The 9,322-nt window shown below is 41.7% G+C and overlaps 1 protein-coding gene across 1 annotated transcript in view; it reads left to right on the plus strand.

The window, feature by feature from the left end:
* The first annotated feature begins 466 nt into the window (after window positions 1-466).
* The window catches only part of TMEM150C (transmembrane protein 150C), a 114,257-nt gene continuing 105,401 nt past the window's right edge, over window positions 467-9,322 (plus strand). Inside the window, exon 1 of the mRNA XM_004383147.2 lies at window positions 467-533. The gene's annotated coding sequence lies outside the window, so the exon portion shown is untranslated. The remainder of the gene's footprint in view (window positions 534-9,322) is intronic.

A 9,322-nucleotide genomic window follows, 5' to 3' on the forward strand; every position in this document is an offset into this window, starting at 1 on the left:
CAGGACGCGGGGAGTTGGGCTCTCCCTGGGAGGCCTTGCAGCGGGGACCCCAGAATAAGTCGGGGACGGGCCGCGGCACAGCAGGAGGGGGCCGAGAGGGCGGGCAGATCCCACCCCTTCCTGAAGGAAGCGCCCTCCCCGCCGAGACTGCCGCCGCCACCGCCGCTTCGCAGGTCACGGCCTCACCGCACCGGAGCAGGTAGGCGCGGCGCCAGCAACGCTCCCTCCTTTCCCCTGGCTGGGCCTGGAGGCGGAGACCGGGCGCGGCGGGCGCTGCAGCGGGGCCGGGACGGCGGGGGTCTGCCTGGCCACGGGGCGCCGCGCGGCTCCAGCCCCCGCCTCAGAAAGTCCCGGGGCGGTGCCGCCCTCCCGAGCCCCCTGCGGGCGCACGCCCTGTGCGAGGCGCGGTGCCCGGCGGCGTCTTGGAGCCGTGCTGGCTTTCCCCGCGCCTCTGTCCCCGCCGCCGCCGCAGTGCCGTCCGCCGAGCCTCTGCACTGTCCGCCGGCTGCGGCCGCTGCCCCGTCCTTTGACAGGTATCCCCCCGCCGCCCCATCCGGATACCCAGGCCTTTGTTACCGGATGGACTATAGTCGGAAGCGACCCCCAAGTTTGGCCCCTCGGTCTCTCTGGTTCACTTTACCGTTAGCCACGTCAGGTTGGCTCGGGAGGCAGGGATCCGGGCAGGAGACGCTAACTTGCCTTGCCGTGTACACCGCCCTCCACTCTAAATGCTCCGTCGTGCTTTCCTTTCCTCGGTGCACACTTGGGAAGAAAATGTGATTTTTCGATTTCTCGGTGAGCCGGAGGAGGATGGGTGACCGAGGCTGTTTGATCATCTGGTGCAACAAAAAAGTGATTAGCCTTGGGTTATGGACAGGGCCCTTGTTCGGTAGTTTTCCCCTCCTTAAACGAATCTAATAGAGAATGAGAGAGTTTTCCCATTTTTAAATTAATTTTCCTTTCCTCTCTACTCATCCCTCTCTTCCCTCCACCCTTAGCCTCACAGTACTTTATTACATCCCAATACTTCACTGGTGGGTGGGTGGGTGGGTGTGTGTATGAGGTTTATTCCGGCCAGACCTCGTTTCATGGCTGAGCCTGGATTGTGACTACAAATGTGAGAACATAGCCCAGTTGGAATAGAAGACCCTCTCAGACTCTGAGGGGGACCCATTCTGATGTCTTACCTGCATGATCTGTTAGGAAACCAAGTATGTTAACAACTTATATATTTTTTAAAACAGTTCTTGGATCATTACAGTAACAAAAGCCTAAAGGGTAATATTAGTTTCTGTTTATTTCTCTGCTTGAATCAAGGGCATATTTTAATAATGCGGGGGTGTATCTCCATTCTAGGCTGTAGTTCTTCGAAAGGATAGGCGAATGCGAATGTATATCCTCGATGGTAGCAGTTAATAAATTGACCTACTTAAAGTTTTCTATTTCAAGGAGAAATGATTAGGTTCATATATGTAATATTTGCAGATCAAAGAACAACGTAGTCTCAGTTTTCATGCATTAAACTTTTTCTTTTATGTGTCCTGGAGACATAATGTTTCCAAGATAAACTATAGCTGCCATCTCTTAATAAGCTAAAAATTTGAGCTTAATCTTCAAGGCATAAGTGTAGGAATTTTAAGGGCATGTACTTTATAAATTATTTAATAAATGTTTTACAAGCTTCCCAAGTTGGAAGCTCAAAAACTAGACAAGGTGAATAAAAGGGTAAAGAAGTTTTGCTAACAATAATGACTAGTTGATAGATGTTAATGACATTAAGCAAACATGTTAAAGTATTTGAAAAATGCATGTTTATTATAATAATCTTGCCATTAGCTGAAGACAATCTGTTTGGATTACTTAAAGCCACATTAGAATGTCTTTATAGCAATTGTTTATTTCACTTTTTTTTTTTTTATCTACTGCCTTTCGCAAGTTGCTTTTTGGAAGGAGATATTTTGCTCTGTGGAATAATTTTTTCTGCATGAACATAATAATGCATTATACTTGGGCTTTGTTATAGAACTACCACAATCATGCTTGCAGAGATGTTGCATTTTTTTTCCTTTAAATTTTATTTACTTTGTTGTTGTTGAGAATATACACAGCAAAACATACACTGTCTTATTTATCTAGTGCTGCTGTAACAGAAATACCACAAGTGGATGCCTTTAACAAACAGTTTATTTTCGTAGAGTTTAGGAGGCTAGAAGTCTGAATTCAGGGCTCCAGCTCCAGGGGAACGCTTTCTGTCTCTGTCAGCTCTGGGGGAAGGTCCTTGTCATCAGTCTTCCCCTGGGTCTGGGAGTTTCTCAGCTCAGGGACCCCGGGTCCAAAGGACGTGCTCTGCTCTGGCTCTTTTTTCTTGTGGTAGGAGTTCCCTCCTCTCTGCTCAATTCTCTCTTTTAAATTTCAAAAGAGATTAACTCAAAATATAACTTAATCCTGTAGATTGAGTCCTGCCTCATTAACATAACTGCCTCTAATCCTGCCTCATTAACATCCTAGAGGTTAGGATTTACAACACGTAGGATAATCTCATTAGATCACAGAATGGTGGACAACCTCACAATACTGGGAATCATGGCCTAGCCAGGTTGACACACACTTTTGGGGGACACAATTTAATCCATAACATACACCAATTCAGCAGTTTCTACACGTACCATTTAGTGACATTGATTACATTCTTCAAGTTATTCTCACCCTTTTTTTCTGAGTTGTTCCTCCCTCATTAACATAAACTCACTGGCCCCTAAGGTTCCCATCCAGTCTTTCAAGTTGCTGTTGTCAGTTTGATCCCATATAGATAGTTCTTAAAAAAGCATCATGCTCAAGGCAGACCTTTTTTACTAGTTAGAAACTATTGTTTGGTTTTAAGAAGACTTCAGGGGATATTTTTGGTTCAAGGTGGAAGATGATCACAGGGCAATAGTTTCAGGGGTTCATCCATTCTCCGTGGCTCTGGAAAGTCTAGAGTCCATGAGAATGTGAATTCTCTTCTGCATTTTCCCCCTTTTGATCAGGATTCTTTTGTGGAATCTTTGATCAAAATGTTCCGTAATGGTAGCCGGGTACCATCCAGTTCTTCTGGTCTCATGGCAAAGGAGGCAGTTGTTCATGGACGCAGTTAGGCACACATTCCATATCCTCCTATTCCTGACTCTTTCTTCTTCCTCTGTTGTTCCAGGTGAATAGAGACTAATTGTTGTGCCTTGGATGACTGCTTGCAGGCTTTTAAGATCCCAGGCACTACTCAAGGAACTAGGAGGTAGAACAGAAGCACTAAATACTTGAAAGTTGGAATAAAGCACCAAATAATTAAGCCAATTTACTGGCATGTCCTGTGAAACCATGACCCTGAACCTCCAAATCAAGGAACCGAATCCCTGAGGTGTTTGGTTATACTTAAGCAGCTTCGCACCTACTCTTTTTTTTTTTTTTTTTTGGTCGTTGTTGTAAATATATCTATCACACAACTTTTGCCAATTCAACTTTTTACAGGTTACAACTTATTGACAGCAATTACAATAATCAGCTGTGCAACCCTACCCTTAATCTGTGCGATTTTTCCATCACCATTAATCCCCCTTTCCACCCTCCCTCCTGCCCCTGGTAACCACTAATAAACTTTGGTCTCTTTACATTTATCTTTTCTTGTCTTTTTATGTAAGTGAGGTTATAAAATATTTGTCCTTTAATGATTGGCTTATTTCCCTCAGGATAATGTCTTCAAGCTCCATCCATACTGTGGCATGTATCAAGACTTCATTTCTCCTACTGGCTGAGTAGCATTACGTTGTATGTATGCACCACATTGTATTTATCCATTCGTCTGTTGGCAATTTTTTTTTTTTAAAGAAGTACTCACTCTACCTGCTTTGTGATGGTCAAGAGGGAAGGCACTATGTCTTGTTTTTAGGCCACAAAAATTGATTTACACTCATGTGTGTACACCTGCTTTGTTGCCCTGTGAGTCCAGCACATCTCTTTAATACAGTGGCTGGATTAGCTGGGCAGCCTGGAGTCACGAAAGAGGAAAGGCTAGCTGGCCCCTGCAGTCTTAGCTGTTTGGTTTCACTGTAGTCTGACCTCTTAGGACCATTTCAGTAACCAGTTAAGCAAGGCAGATACTGACAAGATGATGTATTACCTCTCAGTCTTCCCCTTCCTAAGAAGAATCTACAACACTCAGAATCAGCATGACAGTGTTGATTAGGTTCTTGTGAGGCTCAAATGAGATACGTCCCAAAGTTCCTAAAACATGATACAAAGACAAAGTGTTAACTGAATCCGGGTCTGAGTTGATGTAAAAGCTGGGACCAGTTAGATAATAAGTATTTTCTTTATCCTAATGGTAACAACAGAAATGTGTTCCTATTTATTTTAATTATAACATAAACTTTTGTTCCTGGAGCTGATGGTTTCTCATAAATTGCTGTAATAACAAGTTATCGTTATCACCAAATCTCATTTTCTTGCTTGTTTGGATTTTGAAAGATAACTTTTGACAATGGAAAGTCTTAATGTAAAGAGATTTTAGACAGGCCAGTTTGAATATTTTGAGATAATAATGGAGTCTTTGGCAGTAGCCTTCAAATTAAACCCCAAAGTACTCTGAGTCACACCAGCTCAGCTAGGTAGGGCTTATGATTCTTTTACCAAGAGAAAAATGAACAACTTTCTTTTTAGCATCTGTAAATGGCCTTTCTCTAGATTAGCAAGGTCCAGTAGAATTTTCTGCAGTGATGGAAATATTCCATATAATCAATCTGTGCTGTCCAATATGGTAGCACTAGCCACATGGGGCTACTGAGCCCTTGAAATGTGGCTAGTACAACTGAGGAACTGAATTTTAAATTTTATTTGATTTTAATTAATTTAAATTTTAAATAGCCACATATGGCTAGTGGCTACCACTGGATACCAGTTGCCATTGGCTACCCTACGTGTGTCAGAGTAGAACTGTGCTCCACACAGTTTTCAATGGCTGATTTTTTGGAAGTAGATCACCAGGCCTTTCTTCTGAGGCACCCTGGGAGGACTCCAACCTCCAACCTTTTGGTTAGCAGGTTAGCAGCAGAACACATTAGTTTCGTTACCATTGACATAAATGGTTTGCAAGTCACTTTTTTTAACCCTCAGGACCTCATTAGCAAGACATTATTCCAGTTCTAATGCATTTAGCGTCAGCTGGGTCCCCTTTTGGAGCCCTGGTGGCAAAGTGATTAAGAGTTTGGCTGCTAACCAAAGGCTGGCAGTTCGCATCCACCAGGTGCTCCTTGGAAGCCCTATGGGGCAGTTCTAATCTGTTCTATAGGGTCTTGCTATGAGTCGGAATCGAGTCGATGGCAATGGGTTTCGGTTTTTTTTTTGAAATGCATGAAGCTCATCATACTGGAGTTGCAGCATAATTGTTGTGTAGGTTGAGCATTCTATTAGGTGATGCTTCCAAGTTGTGTTAGTTTTGTAAACTTCTGCCTTTTTTTCCTTTATTTCTATGAGATAAGGCTTGCAAGCGTAATTATGGCTTTCCTGTGTGATAGTTAGGGAGCCCTGATGGGTTTGTTTTGGAAAGGCACCCGCTATAAATTATACGTCTAGTTCCCATGGGCATACTGTCATGCCACAGATTGGTGGCACCACAGTGCCACTAGTCGCATTGGCGGGTTGTATTGCCAGACTGTATTTCTCAAAATGCATACTACCAACCAAAAATTTAAGTACATTCAGTTAGTAAGCACGTATTCCAATACTGAAAACACACACTATCAAAATTTTTTTAAAAAACGGTAACGAAAGAGTTAACCTTTTGCACCACCCAGGGACTCCATATTGGATAGTGCAGCTCCAAATTCTCTCTGCCTTCTTCCTGCAGAGATAACACTTGTTGGCAAATATCTCTTTATTAGAAGAAAGTGGAAATTGGCGTTGATAGAACTAGACGTTAAGATTTGACTTCTGTAATCCTCTGATTGTGGAAAAGTACTTGGATTTACTCTGAAGAAAGTATTTTATGCTGAAGTTCAACGCTTAAAATAATTGACTTGATGACAACGGGTTGGGTTTTTTGTTTGTTTTTTAATTTCTGTATGTCTGCCAGCCACAAAAATAAGCATCACTCAGAGTTGTTTAGATGCTTGGCCCCATGTGTCCGTGTTCTTGAATGTGAACATTGTTTGCCCTTCTGCACATTATAAAATCATTTATTCTTAGAGTCGATTTCTGCATTTTTTCAAAGGAAAGGAGAGTCAGGAAGGTAAGAAGGAGGTGGTGATGCTCCCTTGCCTGCAATCACAGAGACCTTGTGAAAAGTCTGACAAATGGGTGCCCCCTAGCTAAGGAATGGCTGAAGCCTCTGCTTCATTAGACCCTTCTTGCTTGGTTTCTTTCCCTCGGGCTTCAAACCCAGTTCCTCCCTCTCAGCGTTATGGATTAATAAATTCACTTCACATCCACCCAGAGGCACCTTGGAAGAAAGACCTGGTGATCTACTTCCAAAAAATCAGCCATTGAAAACCCTATGGAGCAGAGTTTTACTCTGACACACTTGGGGTCACGATGAGTTGAAATTGAGTCAACAGCAATGAAAAAAAAGTTTTGTTTTTTTTTTACTAAGACCATTAAAATGGGATTTGATTTAGCATCTACCTTGTTTAAATTTTTAAGCTAATTTGCTTTGATTATAGTTATTATTTCAGCCTTTGAGAGGGCCACATTTTTTACTTAGATGGTTTCATAAGACATAGTCTCATAGTTTTTCAGTGAGGTCCCTATTTCCCCCAGCCTAGCTATCTAGGATAACCCTCCCAGGCTGGAGTTCAGGGTCTTGGGGGTTCCGCTCTCTGGGAGAGACTATCCCTCAATCAGTTACTTAGAAATTCACTGAATGTGTGTTTGTGCATACTAACAGAAGTATAGATTAAATTAATTCCAAAATTACCTCTCTGCTCTTTAGGTGTTAACATCCTAGGACAACATTTCCCAAATGAGTGTCCATCCCACAAGGTGATGAGGATACTTGAAAAAATGCTCCATATAATCTTTTTTTTTTTTGCAAAAAAAAAAGCATTTATTTTTTAATTATAAATAGTAGCATGGCAAAGCTTCTAAGTTGAGATAAATATTCTTATTTAACTTTTTAATTATTAGTGTTTTCCAAATTTTTTTCTTTTTACATAATGCTTATCATAGTCTTTTTCAAACTGGGTGTCCTCAGTTATGAAATCAGTTTAGCAGGTTGAGATCAACGTTTTTTTAAGAAAATGGAATATGTAAAGGAATAGAAATGATCACTTTATATCCCTCTTAGTGAAGGTTAGTAGTGTCTGATGAAACTTTTGGTTCCTCCATGTATAATAAGTACATAGCCATGAGGCAGTGTAGGATGGTGGTTAAGATCACTAGAGAAGCAGGACCCTTTGGTTCAGATTCTGATTCTAAATCGTGCAGTCCATGTTGTTGTTATTAGCTGCTATGTGTCAGCCCCTAACTCATGGAAACCCCATGCACAATAGAAAGGAGAACTGCCCTGTCCTGCACCATCCCCTTGATTAGTTGCAGGTTGGACCATTGTGATCCATAGGGTTTTGAGGCATTGACAGAACTAGAAGTTAAGATTTGACTCCTGTAATCCTCTTGTTGTGGCCTTTCTTGTTCAGGCCTTTCTTCCTAGTCTATCTTTGTCTGAAAGCTCTGCTGAAACCTGTTCAGCAGCATAGCGACACTGGAGCCTCCACTGACAGATGGGTGCTGTCCACTCATGAGAGATCCCCTTGGCTGGGAATTGAACATGAGTCTCCCACATGAACCGCTGAACCACTAATCCCCTTGCCTAGTTCACAGTAAGCACTATATAAGCATGGTTATTATTTGTATTATTATTATGTAAGTGTATGTGTTTATACTAGATCATGATGTAAAAACTGCCTAGGAAACTGGGCTTGGGACCCACTTTGGGAAACACTGATCAGAGACGTACATATAATAACCAGTATTGAGTAACATTATTGAATGCTTGCTAACAGCCAGGCTCCATGCGGAATTATTTTGTTTGTTTCTCACAAATTGTTTGATGTAAGTACTGTATGTATCTCACTGTGGGATAAATGACAGAATTTACTTCACAGTAAGTAGAGGAGCCAGAATCTGAACCTGTGCAGTTCCCATAATGCATCTCACTGCCTCCCATAATGCGGTGCTGATAGTGATACTTAGATGGGCATCTGCAGACTTGTGAGACTCAAACATCGTACGGCATTGCACAAGGGCAGAAATAAGCTGACGACAGTTTCTGTGTAAGACAAGCCTGATGGATGAGAGGGGAGTCATTGCTCATTTGGGCTGGAAGAGACCTCACTGCCGCCAGCCTGTGGTCTCTTAATGATAATGCCCTTGGAAAGGTAACCTGGTACTCAAGGAAAGGTGAATGTCCCAGAGATTAACTACAGATTGCTTCTCCAGAGCTCAGTCTTCCTTCCCTCCTAACCAACTTCCGAACTTCTGCAAACTGGTTTGTAGCAAATGGTGAAAAGCAGCCTAAATAGATATGCTCATCCCCTAAATTCCCCACTTTTTACTACATCCTGAATATTTTCTTTCTCAAAATCAGTTTCTTCCTATACATGCCTCATGGCATATTTTAAATTTAAAAAATGGAAATTAATTTTTTGAGAATCATTTAAAAGGAGGTATTTCAAAATTGAGGCTGAAAATCCTGCCCTGCCCCCCTCCCCCCCACCAAAGTGCAATCAAGAAAGTAAAACTAATTTTAGTATGGAAGTAAATTTCCTTAAAAGGTCATGTTAAATATAAGCAATCACTTGTCCCTAGATTTTGTCAGGTAGAATAGAAGATGCTACATACTGCTTGTCATCATGGTTACTTTTCTTCTTTAAAAAAGTTCAGCGTTTTTGTCTGACATACTAAAAATCGCTTAAGATATTCAGATTTTGTTCAAAGCTGCAGAATCGTCCATCTCTGAGGACAGAGATGCAGATGATCTATGGAATACAAACAGGCTAGATGAAGTATCTTTAAAGAAACATTGAAAGTCATGGAGTATTTTTAGGAAAGTGTAGACAAAGCTTAAAGAGAAGTAATTGTGCCTGACTATGGCAGTAGAGGAAATTAGCTTGTAGTTTAAATGGTATTATTTAACTCTGAAGCAATTATTATGAAGTATAATGGTTTTCAACCGAATGTAAACATAAATGTCTCCAAAAATAGCAGAGCCATGCCATTTATCAAACATTTTGTTTATTAACAGAGTATATTTCTTCCTGTTTTAAACACCTATGATGGCTTAACCACCAAAGAAATA

Source organism: Trichechus manatus, unplaced genomic scaffold (assembly GCF_000243295.1).
Source record: "Trichechus manatus latirostris isolate Lorelei unplaced genomic scaffold, TriManLat1.0 scaffold00105, whole genome shotgun sequence".
Taxonomy (NCBI): Eukaryota; Metazoa; Chordata; class Mammalia; order Sirenia; family Trichechidae; genus Trichechus; species Trichechus manatus.